General features: G+C 33.7%; 1 protein-coding gene and 1 long non-coding RNA gene across 8 annotated transcripts in view; one reads left to right on the forward strand and one right to left on the reverse strand.

Annotated features, from left to right (window-relative positions):
- The window catches only part of PCLO (piccolo presynaptic cytomatrix protein), a 318968-nt gene that overhangs the window by 280815 nt on the left and 14636 nt on the right, over window positions 1-23517 (forward strand). The gene's annotated exons all lie outside the window — the stretch shown is intronic.
- LOC125688257 (uncharacterized) overlaps window positions 1-23517 on the reverse strand; it is a 44112-nt gene that overhangs the window by 18559 nt on the left and 2036 nt on the right. For all 3 annotated transcript variants that reach the window (XR_007374666.1, XR_007374667.1, XR_007374665.1), the window contains exons 2-5: window positions 12629-12724; window positions 4825-4861; window positions 3404-3464; window positions 1351-2768 (exon numbers count right to left, since the gene is read on the reverse strand). This is a non-coding gene — a long non-coding RNA (uncharacterized LOC125688257). The remainder of the gene's footprint in view (window positions 1-1350; window positions 2769-3403; window positions 3465-4824; window positions 4862-12628; window positions 12725-23517) is intronic.

Here is a 23517-nt window from a genome sequence, read left to right on the forward strand (position 1 = left end):
GTTGCTATATTTGAGGTAAAAATAATCTAGTTTCGCACAAATTTGAAGAAGTTAAACTAGAATTTGAAGGGTAAAACTCTCTTTTTCAAAGCAAGAATCCTGAACTGTGTATATGCAGTTTGTTAAATCCTTAATTTAAATACGTTACCTATCATGCAAATACGTTACCTATCATGCAAAAATCCAAATTTTGCTGCTTATCAAACTTCAATTTATGCAAGGGTTGTTATAAATATTTTTAAAAGAAACTACTTTGAAAAGAGAGGAGGTGGGAAGAAAATGGGAAATCAGGAATTTTCCATTTTTACTTTGTTATGGTGTGTTTAATACAAAAAGATATATGTAAAGAAATAGTTTTTCAACATTTTGTTCAGCATAAATTGCCCCTTAGTTCATGTTTTTGATCATAAACTTTAGCAAATACAAAAACAAAATGTTTTAATATAATGTTTGCATCACTCCAAAAGAAGATATAAATACCCAACACTTTTCAAAATTTCAAAGGATGCGTATTTAAGATTCAGTCACCCAAAATTTTTTTCCCAAAGGCATACTTCTGCTCATCTTCAAAGTCTGCAAATAGCTCAAGATCTTCGATTCCTAGTTTTTACTTACGATGCAGCCTGGTTCCGTTAAAATTAAGACTCCAATTCAGTTACTTCAATTAAAAATCTAAAATAAGAAAAACAAGAGTGGTCCTCACTAAGCACTGTTTCTCCTCATTGAGAGAAGGTGGGGGGCAGCCAAGTTTTTGGTGTCTGACTTCCAGTTGACAAAGTGGGGACAGATCAATTTCAAATGATAAAACAAGCCAAAGGCTGGAAAGCATTTCTGTTTCAGCGTGTAAATACAATTATATTTTGGGGATGTCATTCAGAATTTAGATTAATTCTATATTAACCAAAAGAATTTCAATATTATAGAAATATTGTGGTATTATTTTCATAAATGAACAAAAAGTTAATGAAAAACTTAAAGTCTTAAAGGTCAGTTGATATCTTTTCTGTTGTATACAGAATCTGTGTTACAGACCAGATGAGTTCCACAATTAACTAGAATTAAATATTTATTCCCACTTTTTATTGAACAGAGTCTCTCATGGCAATGAGAATTGATTTATTTTCTCATTGCAGATAAGAATTTAGCATTATAGTTAAAAACTTATAATTCTAGTACTATTTTTATATTTTTAAATGCTCTAACTGGATGTGAAAAGTAGCATATATATTACTTTCTTTAATATTGTGTTGAATGAATGTAATTCCTTAAACATGCACATCTAATGATATATGAAATATTTTAGTCACGCAAGCCATTCACACAGGCTTAGAAATATGTCAGGGAACTTACACAACCAAGATGTTTAAGACAAGCAGCAGGAGGGAAGGCAAGATAGGACTCCCAAATGGCAATGAAAACTGGCTTTTAGGCAGTTTGATCAATACTGTGGCAACAGAGTTCATGTTCAGCTCACAGAGTACAACATTGGAATGTACGCTAGTGGAATAAACAGGGGAAAAAATAAAGTTGCTTTTTTTAGTTGTTTACTGACTTGAGAAATGTGTTACTGTTTTGTTGGGAATGGTTTTTGTGATATGAAAATGTACCAAGTAAGCAAATATCAGTAAACAGTACTACTTACTTTGCTGAAACAACCAAATGGTCAATATAAATAACTGAGTATTGCTATGATAATCTTCGTTTCTCTATACATATCATCTTGTCATTTTCTGTATTTTCATACTAGTTAAGAATATAAAATAATTCAGAGTTTTGTTCTTCGACACTGTGTTAGTTATTTTTATGATATGCATTGTTGCATGTTATCTTATACTTGACATTCTGCCTTGAGCAGATGAGAAAGTTAATCTTAAATTTCAGTAAATCTTATGATGCATATTGTGATCTTCATTGACTTATGCAAACCAATTTCTTTATTCATTTCGGAAAGTGCAATATCTTTTGTTTAAAGTTTGCTTATGAAATGTCTCTGGAATATTACAGACATTACAGACAAAATAACAGATGTTTTCCCTGTAAGGATTGAAAGAAACAATTAAAAACACATGATTAATATATTGATTCAGTGTTAGATCATGATTGGTTTATGTACCCTATCTACTCAGCCAACTGATTATACATGGTATTTTCCACCTACCAACTGTTTTTCAAATTAAGAAATATGCAGGAAATTATTTTCTTGAATTTCAGAACTGGTTATCTACAAGATAGTTTTAGCTGCAATTATTTCTAATAGGAAAGAGTTGTATAGATATAAATAGCATTTTAAATGAAATAGTTTGTTATAAGTAAATTTTGAAATTTCTCATTTTGAATATGCTGTGCACATTTAAGATAAACTTTTGGCATTTCATAGGTCCATATGAAATGAATGTTCTTTTAGAAGATACAAAATGTGTTATAAGAAACATCAGTAAGCATGACATGCCTTCAATCATTCCATAGTTGGAGTCAACAAATACTTGCAAAGCTTGTCATAGTCTGTGCTTGGCCTTGCTTACAGACTTCCAGACACAAAATAGCAAATTTCTTATAGGAACTGAGTGACTCCTCACCCATGCCTTCCAACAGAGTGCAGTTGTTCACTTTTTCTTTAAATTTCCATCCAGTATGTGTACTGAATTCCAAGCACTTCTCCGTGCAGTTCTGCCATGGACCAAAGGCTCACTTTCTGGCATTTCCACTGGTTCTTTGAGTGTCAGCTTAGTCAGAAAACTCCAGAATATTCTAGTAAAGGTTTTGTAGACCTATTTCCAGATTCAAGTATAAGGAATAGATTTGTAACGTTTCAAAACAATAAATGTTTCTAACAGTAAATATTTATTTACTGAACTTCTGGAAGATAATATGCTAGTGATAAGCACTCATGGTTTACATAGCCATACATGAACACTCACAGTGTTTTTCCTTTTTTTTCTTTTTTTCTCTCTCTTTTTTTTTTTTTTTTTTTTTTTTTTTATATATATATATATATATATATTTTCTCTAGTTACTGACAAAAAAAAGTTTGGTGATAACATCATGCTTTAACAGAAAAAAATTACGGTTCCATGCTTTTTATTTCACATAGTCAGAGTAGTCTAACCTAAAAACAGAACTTTTTATTTTCCTTAATTTTTGAGCTGTGTGTCTGGATAATCAGTCTGGATAATAAACTAAGATACAAGGATTAAGTAATCTCAACAATTTCATCAATTGAGTCTAACCTTTATTTCTCAGAAGAAAAAAAAAAAGAAAAAAAGAAAAAAAAAAAAGCTTGAAATATAAATCAAACCTTAAAATAGGAGGAAGGACATCATTCTGTTATAGCTTTGGATTTGTCCTGATGAATAGGAATGCATCCTACCTGTCTGGAATACATGCAGCAAATTGAGAAACTGACCTTGCAAACTGTATTATCCTTTCTCATGAAGGAATTCCCAGGAGTAATATGTGTATTAGCCCTTGAGTAAAACAAGGCATGTGTCATGATTTTCCTGTTCTCAACATGCAATCCCATGAAATAAACTGACAGCACAGGCTCAACTAACTATTGACACATTCTTAAAAGGAATTAAAACTCAGAAATGTATAAAATCATTCTTCCTTTACTTACTGTTTAGTTAGGCTAGAGTAATTCTGAATGAGCAAAAGGACTCAGTGTCATATAATTAAGAAGAGAATAAGGTTTTCAGAAGTTGATTAAATCAATTTGTGTGTCTCCACACTTTAAAAATTTAGCATTCTATTTTATTATTAATTCCAATGGTTGCAATATCAAAACTATAGTATCATCCTTCTGAGTACATTCAAAGAGAAAAGGTCATAATTCCAGAACTTCAACCAGAAGAATATAAATAAGAGGGAAAGAAAAGAAAAATATAATAATTTATTAAGGGCTAATCACAATACAGTCACTGAGATTTTTAAGTTCTTGCCTATTTACAAATCTCTACGTTGATGTTTTAGTTTCATAGTCTGAAAATATATTTCAGTGAAGATGAAAAATTTTTCTTGCACTTATTTGTATCATTTCACAGAAAAAAATAGGACTGTGAATCAGAATATAATATGATACTTAATATTCATGATGTAGGCTACAATTAATATCAGATTTCTTGATGGATTAAAATTAGGTTGGCTTTTATTGCATTTGTACAAGTAATAGTGGCTTTGTATGAAAACCCTGAGACTAGGAAGTAGTGTAGGATAGAGATCATATTAAATGTAGAAATTATGTAACTTTCATTCTTTCATAATCCATAATCAAGAGTGACAGCAAAAAAAGTATTTAGCTATCTGTCCCTCACAAGAAAAAAAGAATGAAAGGAAAGAAGAAAGAAACAAAGGGATGCATTACGTTTGTAGACTCTTGCCCCACAGAGGTGTATAGAGGAAACCAGATGATAACACATCCAGTCACTTATTTTACATGTTTGAGATAAATTCTTTGATATTTAATAGAGATGCACTGTAATTTAGGAATTAAAATGCAAAAAATAAAGTCATAAAAAAGCTCTTAGACTTTATAGTTTGGGACTTCATCCTCATTTTTTATGTTGAATTGTGAAACACCACTTCATGCCAGAGCTACAAGGTGCATTAGAATCTACTTTACATGCCATAATTTGCCAATTCAGATATTTAAAACTCTTCATCGACCATATAATGACTCTAAATACTACACGTATTACATATTCAGGTCCTTTGGTATAAAGGATATTCTTTGCTAGTCTCTAACAATTTTTTTTTTTTCTAGTTAATAAACCAACCACATTTATTGATTTTTCTTAGTCAGTGCATAGAAAGATTATAATAACTTACTTCTTCCATTGTGTTAGCTATGGGGAAGAGGTACAGCCTGCAAAAAGAATAAAGAAGGCAGATTAGACAGAGCTTGTATTGCTACTATCGGTCAAAGACATGACAGTGATTATTGGGCAGTTCAACATAGGAACTGAAAATGCACCTTTCCTCTACAAATGATTGTCTGGACACATCTGCACATTCAGGCATGGTTATTTCTCTTTTTTATGGCTATTTTTCTTCTTTAGGGGAAACACATTTATTCTTTGGCAGTGGTTTCTTCTGTACCTTTGACTATTCAGCAGCCTCAGGCCCTCATGTCTCACATTCCTTACCCAGTTTTTGTCCTGAACAGATAGTCCAAGTGTGGCGGGAAAGATCCCCTTTCTTTTTGTTTTTCATACCTTTCTATTGTGCTTCATTCACTGGAGCTACATCAGAATTTTGTATCTATAATACCAGGTATTAAGAGTCTGAAAACTGTTATTAACCAGGAAATTTGAAGTGTTATTATATTTTCAAAATCCATTTATGTTAAGGTTTATGAAGTGAATGAATAAATAGACACATTCTGAATAGCTCCAATTAACCTACAAATCATACAGTGTATTTACTTTTCTTAAATTTAGTTAAACTGAACTTTATTTCTGGTGAGAAAATTCCTATCTTCTATCACATCGTATCTGATTCACAATAGGCTAATGGTAAATTATCGGCACTGAATAACCAAGATAGAAACAGTTTCTTCCATAACAGCAGAGAACTTAAGGTGTTTTGTAATAGCTCCATTTTGGAAAAGGCTCTATCCAATTATTTTCAAGGACATTTTAGTCTACTATCTCAAAACTAAAAATTGCACCATCTATTGTGTTCCTGCTCATATATGATATGATCTTTGTTTTTTTCTTGCTGCCTCCCCAGTAACTGAAATATCTCAGTAGTGTCGAACCATCAGTTATAATACGTACTAAAATATGCTGGATTTTAAAATATTTTTCTTGAATCAATAGAGGCATGTAATCAATATGTACGTGACTTTTGACTTGATTGTAATGGATATTGAGCCATAGATTTAAAGAGAAAATCAGCCAAACTGAAGTGTAACAATGTAGACTGCTTGTTTTTGAGCCCACATCGACACTCTGAACATATCGACATATCGACACTCTGAACACTCTCTGTCTTCTTTAAAGAGAAATAAAACCTTGATAATCTCTTTTCTAAGACATAATAACAATAATAAACTCTGAGCTTATGGGCATATTTTACCATGCTGACTTACATGTAGTCAAGGTAATTGTAGACAAGGCAATCAATCCTGCCCCTCTGTGCAGGTGAGACTTCACCTGGGGTACTGCATCCAGATGGGGAGTCCTCAGTACAGGAGGGGCATAGATCTGTTGGATCACATCCGGAGGAGGGCCACAAAAATGATCCAAGAGATGGAACACTTTCCCTACAAGGACAGGCTGAGAGCTGGGTCTGTTCAGCCTGGAGAATAGAAGGCTGTGAGGACCTGAGAGCAGCCTTTCAGTATCTGAAGGGGGACTATAAGAAAGAAAGTAACAGACTCTTTAGGAAAGTTCATGGTAATAGGACAGGGGGAAATGGTTTCAAATTAAAACAGGGAAGATTTAGGCTGGATATACGAATAAAATTTTTTTAAGGGATGTGATGCACTAAAATAGGATGCCCAGAGAGGTGACAGATGCCCCATCCCTAGGCACATTCAAAGTCAGCCTGGATGAAGCTCTGGGCAACCTGATCTAACTGCAGATGACAATGTTCACTTCAGGGTAGTTGGACTAGATGACCTTTAAAGGTCCCTTCTAACTCAAAAAATTCTGTGATTCTTCAATTGTTTCTAAAATAAAATATTTTTTATTCCAAATAGAGGTGGTAAAATGTGATCCTTTCCTAGAAAGAGAGCTAAATGAAAAAATAACTTATTGCCAAATTCATCTACTGTCTATAAATAAAAAGGATACTGTTCAATCTGACATTTATATTGTCATTAATAGAATCACAGCTGTTATTTTGGCCATCAGCTTCTAGCAAAGGTCTACTCTGTAGTATTCTTGACAGCTTAAGATTAATCAGTGCCACCTAAACTTAAAGCAGAAAATAGCAGTGATGGTGATTTCTTATGTGAATGACTGCTTCAATATGGAGTGAAAAACAGGAACAAAAGTGAATAGAAAATAAGTAATGAATGCATTTGCAGCTAGCCTATCAAGTGTCAATTTCCTCATACTGCAGTGCCTTTACTTTTAAAAAGTGGAAAGATATTCTTTCTGTCATACAGGATCTTTAAGCAGTGGATGAAGCTGGAATAAGTTGTCAGTAATCTTTTTTTTTTCTTTTTCTGTTTTAAGGTATCTGTAACATTTCATACATGCTTCCTCAAACTTGAATAGCCATATTGTTTATACCTAAAAATGACACTAATTTGAAAAATTGATTCAAGATAAAGAACAACAGCATTATAAACCTAAGAATGATTAGCTTCCTAAATTCTGGGAAACATTTTTTTCAGAAATTACTGATTGGCCCAGTAGTCTATTTTGCCCATCTGGCTCTCCAGTAACAATTGGAGCAATTAGCGTTGTCTTCCTGAGGTACTTGCCAGGAAAATCCAACCGATTTCCCTGAAAAGAAGCAGGAAGAATTTAAATAAGAAGAAAGACTGCAGCCAGAGATAAAAACACAGAGGAAAATGAAGCAAGTACATCCTCGTACTCATGTGACAAACAACATTACTTTATATAATGATCCAATTGTGTATAATTGATCCAAACAATCCAATTGCCAAATTGTTGCTATAAAGTGTCATTAAAAGAGAAGTAAATAATCCAGGGAGCCCTACTGTGATTAACTAGTGGCTAGCCAGGCTGCCTGTGCCACTCATTTATGAACTGGGACTGGATGGGTACTAGTCATTAAATCATTTGTCAAGAAAATTTTACTGTGGCTCATTTTTTTAAAAGCTTTCATTTAAAAAGTCCCAAGAATTCTGTAGAAAATAATCAAATATTAAAACGAACAAGCTAAAGGAAAAATAGAAAAACCTGAAAGCAAATGGATTTCAACTCAACACTAAAACATAACCTTTTGAAATAGTGAGTCAATAAGTATTTTGAAAGATAATTTTCTTGCCTAATATTATTAATGGCTTTTCTTGGTACAGCTTTTAAATGCATCTTCACTAAAGCACTGCTCCATTGGACTTTCAAGAGGCTTTTCTGGTGATTCCTTTGAGGGACAGTAGGGAAAGAGGGTAAGAGGGTTTGCACTTAAGAATAATACTGCTAGCAATACCATCAAAACTTTGATACATGTATATGGTATTATTTCTGAAAACAAAGCTAAACAAAACAGAGCAAACTGGATAGCTACAGACACATTTTACTACAAATACAAGTTAATAGAGGTAACTTTGAGCACCAAAAAGCAAATAAGGATTGAGGTTGAGGGAATATCAAAAAATTATCCATTGCTTCAAAGTATAGTATTGTTCCTAAGAGACTTCTACTAACCTGCATCAAAAATCTTAGCTGTGACTGAGACTTTAATTTTGACAGTCTGTTGTAGAACTTAACAGTCCTTTACATGTTTTTTTTCCTTTAGTTTTTCTTTTTCTAGGCCTGTCTTGCTTGCTGAAATTAATACTCTATGATAGAGAGCGAATTCCAAAATTCAAGCTTTTCCTCTCACAAACACAGCATATTTTAGCAAGCACTCCTTATAAATATATGTTTGTAAGAGTTCTTGTAGATGGTACAATTGCTTCTAGTGGACAGTTCTCTAACAGAGCACCACTTTTATTGAATCTACCTAAAATATAATATATATCATAGCCTACTCCTATAATTAACAATTCTTTGTAACTATTTAATGTATGTAATATTTAAAAATAGATGGTATTGCATTTCATGTATATGATTTAGAAGATTATTAATTCTTGATTTCTTTCATTAGTTAATTTATAACAAACACATAAATTATATAATTATGTTGGTATTCAAAATATCTTTTTTCCCCCATTTGTTCTTGTAATACAAATCCTTTTTTAGGCTGACATTCAAACAGTTATCTTGGAGTACAAACGGCTAGAGCATTTTCAGGTGCGATCACAAGGCAGGCTAAAATTAAAATTTAATTGTTATTTAATTTAGTATTTAGACAGAATTATTAGGCTGCAAATTATGCTTCAAGACAGAAGTTTTGAAAATCAATGTGTTGGAATTAATATGAATCTTTTCTGTGATTAAACTTACTAGATTCTTCTGATTCTCATGGTAAAGAATCTGGTGTCATAGCTATAATTACAACATTATGCTCTGTCCCTATTTCGTATATAGATGCATATGCTTACCATAATGATTCATTATTTAATCCCATGTCAGTAGGCTTAGAGACTTATAGTTTCAAGGAAGACTTAGAGACTTACAGTTTTAAAAACAAGTGAATAATGATTTTGCCATTCTAGAAAATCTCTAGGTTCATAATTCTGATAAAGAACTCCTAACCGTTTGTCCTGTGTAGGTATTTGAAACTCCTTTAAGATGTTATAGAGTACTATTTCCTTTTGTGTATTATTTCTTCTGGTACCACTGTGCCTATGAGTGGGAGAGAATGAAACAAACAGAAGAATGATGAACGTCATGGTAGAAAGTGATGGCTGTGTTTCCAGAGTACGTTGCACTTTACTGTTTGTTTACAAGGATACAGAAGCTAAAGTACTTTGTGCTCTAGTAAAGTTGCTGTTTCAGAAAGTTTTGAGCATCCTGCCCATTTATACAATTCAATGAAATATAATTTCATTATTATATATATATAATTTATTTATTATATAATAGAATGAAATATCTTTTTTATTATTTTTTAAGTTTTTTTTTATATTGTGACTACCTCTTTGGCTTTGCAATCTCACTGATTGGGATGTGATAACGTAGCATGACTTGAAAATGCCTTCCAATGCCTTGAAAAACTGAAAATTTTTGTAGATCTCCTGAGTTAAACACCCAGTTTGTACATCTGCCATCATATTTCATGTTTTACATTGTCATAGTGCCTAGAATTTTACATATTTTCTGGTAACATATGGCTACAATAATTAGTCAGTTTGTGTGATTTACTAGAAAAAGACCCATATGTAACTTCCATCAATGCCTACTGAGTCATACTGGTATGGATTCTTTCTGTTTCCTTCTGCTGTTCATCTAGTATCTATAGCATTTATTCTCCTTGGTTGTGCCTGAGTGACTGTTTAGCTTTATAGGAACAATACTCTGCTATGTTCATGAAAGGTACTGGATTCTCAGTGACATGAATGCAATTATTCAAAATCTTCACCATATTAAGCTCTTCTGACTAACATGATCATTTTAAGGGTCCATTTTTTCATGACAGGTTAAAGAGATATGGGAAGATTTCACCCCTGAATGGCACATACGCTTTAACTCTTTGTATGTACACTGGTCTTAAGGCTGTGGGGTTTTGTTCCTGCTTTATGTCAATATGCAGAGAAGCTGTATTTATATAAAGGTATATTTCACACAATTTCCCATATTTGAAAAACTAAAGACTACACAATATCCAGACTTAGTATCCTATTTCATACAATTTACTTTCTCTTCAAATGCTCCCATGAAGAAAAATTTCCTAACTTGCTGAATAATTATACTGCGTATTATTACAATTAAGAAACTATATAGGGTTACTGGTAGTTTTTAAACCCATTGTACTTTTGAACATGAAACCTGGCATTTCTAATGTTTATTCATTTGTGCACACAGAGAGCTTTCACATCAAATTGGAGACAGAGTTTGGGAAACAGAGTGTATGAGCCTTCCTCATCAGTCCTTGTCAACACCTCATTTAGGTGTTGTTCCACTGAATAAGGGGCTACTCTGTATTCACAAAATTATAAAAATATAAGGAGACTTGAAGAGTCTTGGCTTGCCAATGTGATAGAATGAGAAACCTAAACACACATCTCCTTTCCTTCCCTTTCTGGGATCAACTGGAAGATGGGGCACATTTAAAGCTTACAACAAAATCAGTAATTATTCCCTGGCTCCTGCTATAATTATGAGAAGAACATTCTTATTAGGGAAACTAAGATTATGAAGTAAGTAAAAAGTGCCTTTTTGGAGGCATTTTGTGAATTTAACTGCATAATTGTTCTCACTTGAATAATCCCAGTAAAGGTCAATGCTAATAAATTTCTCAGATCAGATGTCTTTTTCTTCCAAAACATTATACAGTTTGATGAAGTTTAGATTTTTAATTTAAATAAATAATGAAAATTTAAGTAGAGGTACATAGAAATGATATCCTTCTTCTTTGGCTTCTCAGTGAGACATCTGAATGAATAACTTGACTCCTAAATGTAGTCTCCCATTACAAAATAAAGGTTGCAATATACTCTCAACTGCCTGAAGAATACTGATTGGAGAGTCTTGTATAAATACATTTCTGATGATACTAAGTTACTTTATACACTTAACTTTTGTTGCACTTAAATTTTGTGCAACATTTTGGTAGGACAGTGGAGTTAGTATCCAAAGAGAATGCTCGTGTCTGACAGATGTATGTAATGTACACTGTGACCATCTGGCCTTCCATACTTCTTAAGTATTATTTTTTTCTATTTCAAAATTCATTTTGAATTTTGAATGGCATTCAACTCGTTTGCAATATCATATAGCTGCAGCATGCATTACATAAGTGTTATTGGCCTCTATCCAAAATGAGATTTGAAGGAGGGAATGAATATGCTGTCCTTCTGGATATTTTCTTAGAGGTACTGTGTATCTCCTGTACTCTTCCTAGAAGCACTGTTGATATCCATCTGTAGACAAATAAATGTAAGTCTGTCACAGATTCTTCATTCATTTCCATTTCACTTGAGCCTGTGTTCAGTATCAATTCAGTATGTCTGAATCATTGGTAGACAATCAATCTTGTGTACCCACAAAAACTACTGTTAACTTCTATGTATTGGTCAAAATCCTTAACTTTCCAGCCTATTTTGCATTTAGTTTAACCTGTTTGTAGGCATGCTAAAAGCCTTCAGAGTTTACTTAAAAGACATGGTGAAAACACTGAGTGAAAAATCTCCAAGCAAAAGTGAAAAAAATATCAGGGATCACTGCAACCCCCCACCAAGCAAACTGAGCATAGCCCCACTCTGAAATGCAGCCCTGACCATGACCTAAAAGCAGGAACTTCCCCACTTTACTCCTGAAAATATTTTTTCTGACATTGTTATGTTCATATGTTATGCAGGATTCATCTGCATAATTGTTTTGATTCAGAGCAGTGACACAGCTTTGAAATAAATTCTTCAATTTTACCTTGTCTGACACTGAGTTGATTTTCTTTTCAGAATAGTTTTGGCACATCAAAATAAGATTCTCTGAGAGAAACTTAACTGGAAAATCTGCTCCAGGCAAGCATATTATGTGCTCCTGTCTCTGAATATGTCATAATCATAACCAATGGTGAGACTTTTGGACAAAACTGGACCACGTGAAGAAAAGGAAATTTGTATCAGGGACCAGAGTCAATCCAGTTTCAAAGAAAAGCTCCCTACCATATGCAATATAGATGTAGGTGCCACAAAACTTACTACTTTGGACCACTGATCTTTTCCTGTTGCACCAGTTTATATGCTAGTGTTGATAAGATAACAGATAATTAAGGAAACACCGAAGTATAAGCCTAAGGACTTTGCCACTTAAATCACTTGAGAACCCAATATCAGTAATAATTCTACAGATATAAAATCTATACACACATATAAAAACATACATACCTCTGTCATCCTGTGATCTGTGTACTGAGAAATCCTCTTCATGCCCATATAAAGGGGTCTCATGAAATAAAGGAGATAAATATGTCAGCTGCCACACTGCAGTAAAAATGAGAAAAAGGTGAACAGTGATGAACATTTCACTTCCTTCTGTCACACTGCACTAGTGGAAAATCTCTGACAAAGAATCTATCAAATCTTTTTGAGAAGAAGATTTTAAAAAAAAAGGGATTCTAACAACATCTTCATAATTCTTTCCATTTAATTTTCCCCTGTAATTTGTTCTCATCCTAATTTGCTGTACTGATGTATGCATATGTTTCATTGCTTTATATAGCAAACATCACAACAATGCAAAGTATGAGAGATGTGTATGAAATCATGACATATATAGGGTGATATACACAGTCAAATAGATATAGTGGGCTAGATTTAAATCCTGTAACAGTTTAGTTCAGAATTTATCCATAAAAGTCATTCAAATTGTGTTAGATTCAGATAAGAATAAGAAGGATGACATGGTGAGAAACTTTCAATTACTGTGAAAATTTTTGGAGTTTGGAAAACTAATCCTTTGCTACACAGTCTTGTTGGGATTCAAATCACCCACCTTTTCTTTGCGAAATATCCATACCCCATAAGATTTTGCCCCTCTGTTTGGTTTCAGTACTAATATCGGTGGGTTTTGTAAAAAAGTGGATAGACTGAAGTGGAAGGTAAGGTTTATGAACACTTTGAAGTGGAAAATTTGTTTAATAATGCATGTCAGGAGCAGAAGTGAAGTCAGCAAATTGAAATCAGTGCAGATAGCGATGATCATATAACTTTGTGTCTGAAGATTCAGTATGGATTAATCCAACAAGCTAACACTGTGCTGAGTCAAGGTAGATTTCATACATACAGATTCCTAGGATTAGGTAAATTTCAATGATTTATATGCATATGTCTATACAAATCTAAACATGTTCATACAAATGCATACGTATGAATGCCAGTATACATATGCACATATGCATATGCATGAACATATATAAATGAAATGAATCGCATTTACACACACATGTATATACATAAATGTGTGCATGTATGTATGCATAGTATGATTTAGTAATCATCCTGTATGTTTAGAAAAAGCACCCAGTTGTAGATCAGTTGTTTCATCTCCTTCTGCAGGAGTCTTCATTATTTGAAATATCACTTTTGTTTCATGAGCTTTCATAATCTGAAAAATAAAGACCACTGAGATTGAAATGAATAGGAAAAATCTTCAATGACGTGAGCCCTGTGTATCAAACTAAATCTCACTTAGAAAAGCAATGGATTTCATTAACCTCACTCATATTTGCAATTGTCTTTTCATGTTTTCTATTGCTTTACTAGTCTTCTTGCAGTAATTTAAATGTTACTGATTTCATTGGCAACTTCTTTTGAATTTGAACAATAGGATAAGAACATTTCTGGTCTGATCCTTTAAATAGTCTAGGAATTTTTCTGAATTATAAGGGTTTTATTTCAGCCTCATACTCATTCAATTTCTGTATCAATTCTCTAATTAAAAACCTAGGCTTTTGTCTGATATACCAAACCATCTAATCTAGTATCTTTCTACAGCTGGGACCTCTGAACTAGATAATGCAACGAGGAAATTTGTCATGGGATTTATGAGATGATCAGCCACTTAGGCAAAGCTTTTGCAATCATTGGAAAGAAAGAACCATTTTGAAGGTACAGTTCATCTGTCCTGTTTTAAAGATATATTTGCAAATAAAACAAACCACATTTTATTTGCTTTTCTTGTGGTTTAAAGGGAGCCTTGACATCTGGCTCACATACATACATCAACATTCAGACAAATGAATCTTATCAGCAGGATCTATCTCCAACAGACATTAAATAACATTTACCGTAAAATGTTATTCTATATGCATCAAGAAGTAAATTTTAAACATATTTAACTTTATTTGAAAAAAAAAAAGCTAATTTGATTTGATCTGCTGTTTTGAGATGGCTGCTGTTCTCAACAGCAAGTGTAATTATAACCTGAAGTGTTAAGTTCCATAATTATCTTGAACTAACAAGAAGCACGAGATAGTTTCAATTTGCTTTTTATTAGAAAAGGCTCAAATTAGGAAGTGAAAAACTGTATGTAGGAGAAATTTGGGGTCAGCTCTCAGATATATTCAAAATAACCATCTTAAAATAACAGATGTTACATGATAACAAAGATCAGGTGTTATTTCCTTGTATATGAAAGTCAAAGCAGATCACAAGTCCAAATTAATGAACAATTATGCACATATATGCACAAAATAACGAACAATTTAGCACATCTTAAGAATATTTAAAAATACTAATTCTGTTTCCATTGCATTTATATAACTAATAATTTTAGTTCTCCAAATTCTGTGTTGCAAATATGTTAATTTATTTGTTTGTTTGATTGTTTATTCCTCTGAAAGGAACCAGGAATTCTGCCAGGATTAGCAATCAATAGAAATATGTTTCATTCTTGCTTCTTCCTGAGGGAAGCCCTACAATAAACTTCTCCTTAAACTTCAAATCTCATGGGGAGGAATAAAAATAGGCACCATTGAGATGGTATAGAAAGCTGCAGAATAGTTCCACGGATTCAGTGATTGACACAAAGCTCATTAGAAAGAAGGGAAATTACTTTCAAGATTCACAGTGTACCTGGAGATACTGATTGCCTCTTAATTGGTTTTGTCTCTCAGAAGAGTTGGTGCCTGGTATTTGCTAGAGGAAGCTCAACCTTAAAACACACTAGCAGATAACAGCCTCCCTGCTGACCTAAGGCAAACCTCATAAGAAGCTCTGAGCTGCCTAAAGACAGCATATATGCTTCTATCTGAGTTCAGTACCTCATTGGAGATGGCAGTTCTATTCCTATTGACCTCACTACAAAAACAACAAACACAGTTGGAAACAAACAAACAAACAAATAAATGAAAATCTAAATTAAACAAATGGAAAAAACTAATAATCAAATTAAAATGCAATCACAGTTAGTAAGCTTATCCTTCTTTTATCCAAGACCCAAGATATGCTTGTCACAACTAGGCAATGGTCTATATAACCACACAATAATCTCTGTCTTGAATGTGTACCACAGTATTTTAAATAATTTTAGAATTATTAACAGTTCAAACAAATTCCTGTCTCAAACATCCACTTAGTTAACTGTTAATTGAAAAAACACAAGGACAACTCCCATAGAGTTGGATTCAACAATTTCTAAGGTGGAACAGGAAGAACTCTGGGAGCTGTCCCACAAAAATGGGAAGAAGAGAGAAAACTGATGCAGGAACCAGTCAAATTTTATAAAATTACACGTACTGTAGGCCCACTTAAATGCTTGGGGAGTGAGCACCCCGCAAAGAACCTAAATGTCCATAAATGAAAGCAAGAATGAAGAAAAGCCTAAATTTCACTGCTTAGACTTTTCTAGGTAATGGTAACAATCTGTCCAAATATCCTTGAACTTTGACCTGCTCCCACTGGCCTATGAGCTCATAGCCTGTGCCAGTGACTTCTCATGTTTTCATGATCAAGATGCCTGCATTTCCTCATTGATTTTGGAAAAAAAAAAAAAAAAAAAAAAAAAAGGTTGAGAAAGACAGGAGCAAACCTGGTCACCTCTGAAAAGTGCCAAACAATTTTTATATAACCATGTTGTAGAAATGGATTGTTGTCTTCAAGTACTTGTGAGACCACATCAGACAAATATGTCCAGTTTGGGGCCTCAAGGTATATTGAGGAGCTTCCAACATAATGTCAGTACAGTGTTTAACGGCCGGAGCAAGTGTCACTGAAGAGAGGCTGAGGATTAATTTAAACATCAGAAAATGAGTTATTGCTAAACACCTGATGGAAGCCTGCAGAAAAGATGGAGGCAGACTCAGAGCTCCACAGCGAAAAAAACCCAAAAACAACAACAAAAAAAAAACTACTCATAAGCTGAAGGGAGAATTGAACAGAATATAAACAAAATGGGAAGTAAATCAGCATGAGCGTAGTTAAAGAACTGGGTAGGGTTGCTTAGTGATGGTGTGAGGACTCTCTTGGAAATTATCACAACTCAACAGACAAGATCTGAGCAAGCTGATGTAATCTGGAACTTAACTCTACTGTAAATGAGAGGTTGGATAGGAGACTTCAATTGTTCTGCCTCTATATTGAGCATTGGTGCAGCCCCATCTTGAGCACTGCATGTAATTCTAGGTTCCACAAATATAAAAAGGATGTTAAGTGCTTGAATACATCCAGAGAAGGGCAAGAATACATCCAGAGAAGGACAAGAAAGATGGTAACAGGGCTGTAAGGCATGTCCTGTGAGAAGACACTGAGGACGCTTGGGTTGCCTAGTCTGGAAAAGATGAAGAGGTGACCTCATTGCTTTCTACACCTTCCTGAGCAGGGGAAGCAGAGAGTGAGGTGCTGGTCTCTTCTCCTTAATGACCAAGGATAGAATGCATGCCAGAGGGTATTCAGACTGGTTACTAGGAAAAATTAATTTCCCACAAAGGAGGTCAAACACTGGAACAGGATTCCTGGAGAGGCTGTTGTTGTCCCAAGCGTGTCAGTGTTCAAGAGACATTTGGATAATATTCTTAACAATATATTTTAACTTATGTTTAGGCATGAAAATGTAGTTGGACTTGATAATCTTTTTAGGTCCCTTCCAGGTGAATTACTATTATTCTAGCCATTTCCTCTCTCAATTATTTTATGAGTCTATACTTCTTTCATAAAACACACTGTCATATGCCAGCAGTGCTGTTCCCTCAACCTCATTTCATACGTCATGGTGGTATAAAAAGTGTCCTGAGTTGGTTTATGTGAGTAATCCAAATCAATAGTCTGTGGGACGCTGGGAGTGATGCAGTTAGTAGGATACATTTTGCTAACTAGTTCACTAGGCAACTGTACAAACATCTGTGACTAAATAAGGAGTTAATGGTAGGGAAACTGTATGAAAACAAATAAGCAGGACTGTGAATAGAGTTTTTTCAGCACTGGTGCCAATTTATTCTGTTTTAAGATGAGTAAGAATCAGTGATTAGTTACAGTCAAAGATGTTCTCTGCAGTTAGACTGGTGCCAAAGGGAGTATTATTTTCTTTGAGATATCACCAGGAAGAGTTTAAATAAATGATCTGCAGAAGCTTTTTATTAAACGCTCCATAGCATTTTTTATAATAATTGTGTTAGCCAAATTTGTCCAGGTAACTATACAGTACTTCTTACAGTTCTCTGCTGAAATTGCAAACAGGTAACATATTCTCTTCTTAGCAAATGTTTTCCTTTCCCTACCCTATGTGCAGGAAGACTTGGTGTATCTAATGACAGGCTTTTTAAAAAAGTCTGCTTACTAAATAATAGAAAATAAAATGACTAAATTTCCTCCATTGTTCTTTGTTTGAGAAGTAGGATGATGTTTTGTAGGTAAAGCAGAAAGGGAGACTCAGTGACTAGCTCCTTGCAATGGCTCCAGATTTTGTCTTTAACAGTAAAGTATTTAATTCTGTCATTATAAGTCCCTCTTTTCAAAACATGTAAAAGAGTTTGCAAAATGAGAAAGCACACTGCTGAACTTGCAGCAGACTTTATGTATTGAATATTTTTATTGAAAAATGTGGTCCTTTGCTATAGCTTATGTGTCCCATGGATAAAGGAATGAAATTCAGCATGGAGCTTGAAAGTTGCTATTATGTTGTGTCTTCGTGCTTCTTTGAGATAGGTTAGAAAAGTGATTAGGACTACCAGTATATATTTCATTGCGATTAACAACATATATTTAGTTACAATTACTATCTGTGGCTCTAGTTGCATGACCCTTCTGATTAGAAGACCTGCTTATAATTTTATGCAAATAATGAATGTAAGTATTCAGTACAGACCATTCTAAGACATAGGTGTACTAAGAATTCTATATCCTGTCCCACATGATCAGAATGAAAAATTCAGCATGGAGCTTGAAAGTTGCTATTATGTTGTGTCTTCGTGCTTCTTTGAGATAGGTTAGAAAAGTGATTAGGACTACCAGTATATATTTCATTGCGATTAACAACATATATTTAGTTACAATTACTATCTGTGGCTCTAGTTGCATGACCCTTCTGATTAGAAGACCTGCTTATAATTTTATGCAAATAATGAATGTAAGTATTCAGTACAGACCATTCTAAGACATAGGTGTACTAAGAATTCTATATCCTGTCCCACATGATCAGAATGAAAAAATAAAAAGGGCTACATGGCTACTTATGCTTCTGGTTCAGGTATTATGTTGTCACAGTCTTAGTCACTTGAAAACTGAAAATTACAATACTATCCTTGTAAAAATTTTGTGTTTTAATAGTAACTGCTGATATTATTGTTACTAAGGGAAACTAATCCAATTTTTACGGAAAACAATTTGTGCAAGCAGTTGAGAATATGTATCACAAAGGACCTGAGACAGACAGTTTTGATTATTTTCATGGAAAATATGACTATTACAAGATTATTAACTGAAAGAATGATGAATAACTTGAGTTTATTTTATTTATTTTTATTTATTTTATGTAGAGGGCTGTACGTGTTGCTTAGCCTGAACTACATTTCATAACCTGTGTTCATAACTTGATTTACTTGCCTTGCACAGAATAATTAGATGCCTTGCAAGCCATTTCAGGAGGAATTTTTCAGTTTCCCAGCTCTGTATGATGTCGTAGCTTCCAAATCATGGGTCTAGTTGGCTACATTCCTTCCTGTAGCCAAAGAATATAAGGAAGGAAAAATAAAACTGGTAAAGGAAAGCTTTTCCCTGTATGGAGGATTTACCAATACAGAAAATTTGTGGATTCCATGCTGTGAGGAATATAACAGCATTCATAGACCTTGCAGTTTAGCAATGGATTCCCAGTGTTTTGTTTGTGAAACTACACGCAAGGAGAAATTTCTGGTGTATATAGTCACAATGGGAGAAAATTGCAGCATTTCACTGAAACAAATTCAAGGACAGAACGTGATCTTCAAGTTCTGTGCCTGGTAGTCCTATCTTTAGCTATGATAATCATTTTGCAGAAATAGTTAAGGCTGCCACTACAGCCAATAAGCCCATGCAAACTAGTAGAGTCTTTTAATATGAAGGTGTATTATCTTCTAAATTAAATAGGCAGCTTGATATTGCTTTTTGGGGAAAAAACAGAAGCCAATTTTACATGACAAATTCAGTTTAGGTACTGATTTACCTGCTTACCAGGTAAATATCAATTTGAAAGTTTAAAAAACATGCATGAGCTAATTTATACAAGGGAAGTTCATTTTTTATTTTTCCTTTTTTTTTTAATCTCTCATTAGCTGTCAGTCTCCATGATGATTTGCAAAAATAGTAAAATATTAAGGTAAAAGATTGTCTTTTATGTCATTTTGCGCAACTTACTATTCTTGAATTAAACAATTGGTTTCTGTCAAAAAAGAGATACATAAGTAATTCATATTGTGTAGACCATTTGTATAATTACACAGAAATTCTGAAAAAATACTCAGTTTGAAGTATCATAAATAGTCAGATTAAATGGAAGATTTAAGTCAGTTGCATCTCTGGAAAACAGATTTTCTTGCCAGATCTGGAATATATTTAATTTATATGTTGTTCTAGATATTCACAGGCAATTTGAAACTGTGATCAAGCCTTAATGTCCTTTGTTTATCCTTTCTTATACATGAGTTTCCATAGCATTGAAGCCAGTCCAAGGTCTTGTGAAAACCAACAATAGAAATACCAAGGTGGCCAAATTAATTTCATCCTGAAAGCATCTTGTAAAATAAACTTCTTCTGTGTATCACTGTTACAGTAGCAGCAGGGAAGTGATGAAAAATAAAGCTGATGCTAAATTGCGAATGGGTGACAGATTGCAAATACATTCCCAATCAGAAGTATAGAATTAAAGAGTCGGAGATTTCCTGCAGAAGGCTAAAAATTTAAGATTTTGCAGATAGCAATGCATGAAATCAGGAACTTGCTAGGGAAGTTGAGAAAGGCGTTGAAATTAATACTAATTTTTTGCATCCCTCCTAAAAAAAACAGACATACTCTGTTTTAGATCAATTTGTTGTAAAATGATCTAGATTTGAAGCTCTGTGTGATATTTCTATGATAATTTTCATTCACTTCTTTTCCATTATTACTTGTGGAGGTGTTCTTTGGAGAAATATCAGCAATAATATCCCAACTGATTCTTTTAAATCACATCAGAATTTGTTCTGAAACTGACATATTAATTTCATTTAAGAAAAACAAAACAAAACAAAACAAAAAAAAACAAAAAAAAGAAAATAACAGACTATTTGACTAATATAAATTATTTGGAAAAGAACAAGAAGGAGACATAATTTTTCATTGTGCTCTCAAAATCAGGTTTATTACAGTGTTTCAAGTTCAGATTTAACCACAATAATTCCTACTGAAAAGGTTGGCATGTAGGCTTCTGAAGACATAAGCTGAAATGATGTTTAGTGCCATCATTGTTACTGTTACTGAGCTGTTCTATACCTGTACCTCAGAATTCATATATTTAAATATATTTCTAGTTCTAGTAATTTCTAGTAATTATGCTTTTGTTCTCAGTGACTAGTTACTTTCATTTTGAACTCATTGAACAGTTTGAGTCAGTAAATAATGTCAAAAATTAAAGAGTACTACTGATGAGTCTTTGAATGCTATGCATTTTTCTGTCCTCATTCATTTAATATTCAACACAAATATTAACGATTTATTTCTTTGGTTTTTCACAGTACCAAAATCTACTTTTAGTAATTCTTATGATGCCAGGTCAGAATAATTTAGAGACTTGTATTATATAAGAAATGATGTTTTTGTATAAAACAGGGGTGGCCAGCAGGGCAAGGGAGGTGAGGCCCATGTAAGACCCCATCTGGAGTACTGTGTCCAGACCTGGGCCCCTCTGCACAGGGAGGATAGAGGATATGGAACTGTTGCAGTAGGTCCATGGGCCAAGAAGATGCTCAAAAGGCTGGAGCACCTCTCTTATGGACAAAGGATGTGGGAGCTGGACTTGTTTAGATGGAGTAGAGAAGGCTCCAAGGAGACCTCATTGAAGCCTTCCAGTAATTGAGGTGAGCTTGTAAGCAGGAGAGAGACTTTTTTTACATAGTCTGTTAGTGATAGGATAAGAGGAGAGATTTAGGTTAGATGTTAGGAGGAAATCCTTCACTCAGATGGTGGTGAGGCACTGGAACAGGTTGTCCAGAGAGGCTGTGGATGCCCCATTCCCTGGACATGTTCAAGACCAGGTTGGATAGGGCCCTGGGCAACCTATGCCATTCTGTGATTCTGATTCCCTTAGGGTATTGTTCATAAAGAACAAGGCTCTGAACTAGTGCCAGGCCATGGTTACTATGATAGATGTCACACTCGGCATCACTAGAAGAAGCCTTCTGAAGAACAGTAATATATCACATGAGACTTCTGACTTATTACCATACATATGAACAGTCATAATGTTGTAAGTTAAATGTTATTTATTAGCAAACTGATGCACAATAAATTGTTTCTGTATCCAAGGGGAAATCATAGAATGGCTTATATTAGAAGGGGCATCAAAGATCATCTAGTTCCAACTGCCCTGGAATGTACAGGGTTGCCTTTCAATTTCTTAAAGTACAGCATTAATTTGTGATATCGGATTACAATTGAGATTTCAGAAATCAGAAGAACAGTATTAAATCTTGGAGATTCTTTATAAACTCATGACTATAGGATGCAATTAACTGAAGGGCTCTGAGTCATTTATTCCCAAAGCAGTCTCATGACTGTGTCAGGAGACAGAAGAAAAAAGTAATTTCTGTTTTAAAATAGCTGACAGAAAATAAAATGTGCAGTAGCTGCAGCAGCATCAGCTTTCTGTGATATACTCCTTTCTAATCATTACTGAAAGGGTTCAGTTAATTATACAATTATTACTCAATACACAATGCTCAGGAGCAGAATATGTTTTTTAATGAAAAAAAATTAGAAAGTGTTTTTTATATATACAAATGGATGATATTTGCTTCAGAGACCTCACAAAGTTTATGGGGAGTTTCTAAATGAGGTAAAAATATTTAAATATAAATACATGTGTTTTCTGATTCAACTTTTCTGAGAACATGAGGATAAATTAGGATCCTCTGTCTTTTTGAAATCCATAATTTTCAATTTTCATTGTTTTAGAACGAGAGCTTCCAGCATTTTCCTTATTCCCCATGAATGTTCAGAGACTCAGAAACACTTTTTAAAATTTTTACCCCATAAAAGATTAAGAGCTTTTTTATAGAACCATTTACTCCACTTGGAACATGGTCTTATCAAATAATCTTGAGCTTTGTTATTGGTTTTTACACTACATATAATTCTATTTATATAACAGGTTTCTTTTCACTTTATCAACATTATAAACAGGGGCAAATTTTCACTCTCTTTTTTTTCCCCCATCATGGCAGCATTCATCACAGAGGTCTATAAATGCATTTATTTTAGTGCTATATTGTCCTTATGCTAATCTGCTCTAGGTTTTCAGATTATTTCTTTTTACTGAAATGCATCTCTGTGGAGTTTAAACACACACATCAGTTCAATGGTGCAATGAAATGCCATCTTCAGTATATGTCTATTATAACCAGCTTGAGGGAATCAGCACTACAAGAATAACTTCTCAGTACTGAATCGGAGAGAAAAAGCAGGTACTTTAAACCATAAAGATTTCAGATGGAAAGTTGCAAATTTTAAAAGGATTGATATACAATTAATAGATTAATCTAGAGATGGGCTGAAAAGTAAATTGATATTTTTCAAAACTGGCAACAACTTTAGGAATCATCTCCCCATTA

Source organism: Lagopus muta, chromosome 1, assembly GCF_023343835.1.
Source record: "Lagopus muta isolate bLagMut1 chromosome 1, bLagMut1 primary, whole genome shotgun sequence".
Taxonomy (NCBI): domain Eukaryota; kingdom Metazoa; phylum Chordata; class Aves; order Galliformes; family Phasianidae; genus Lagopus; species Lagopus muta.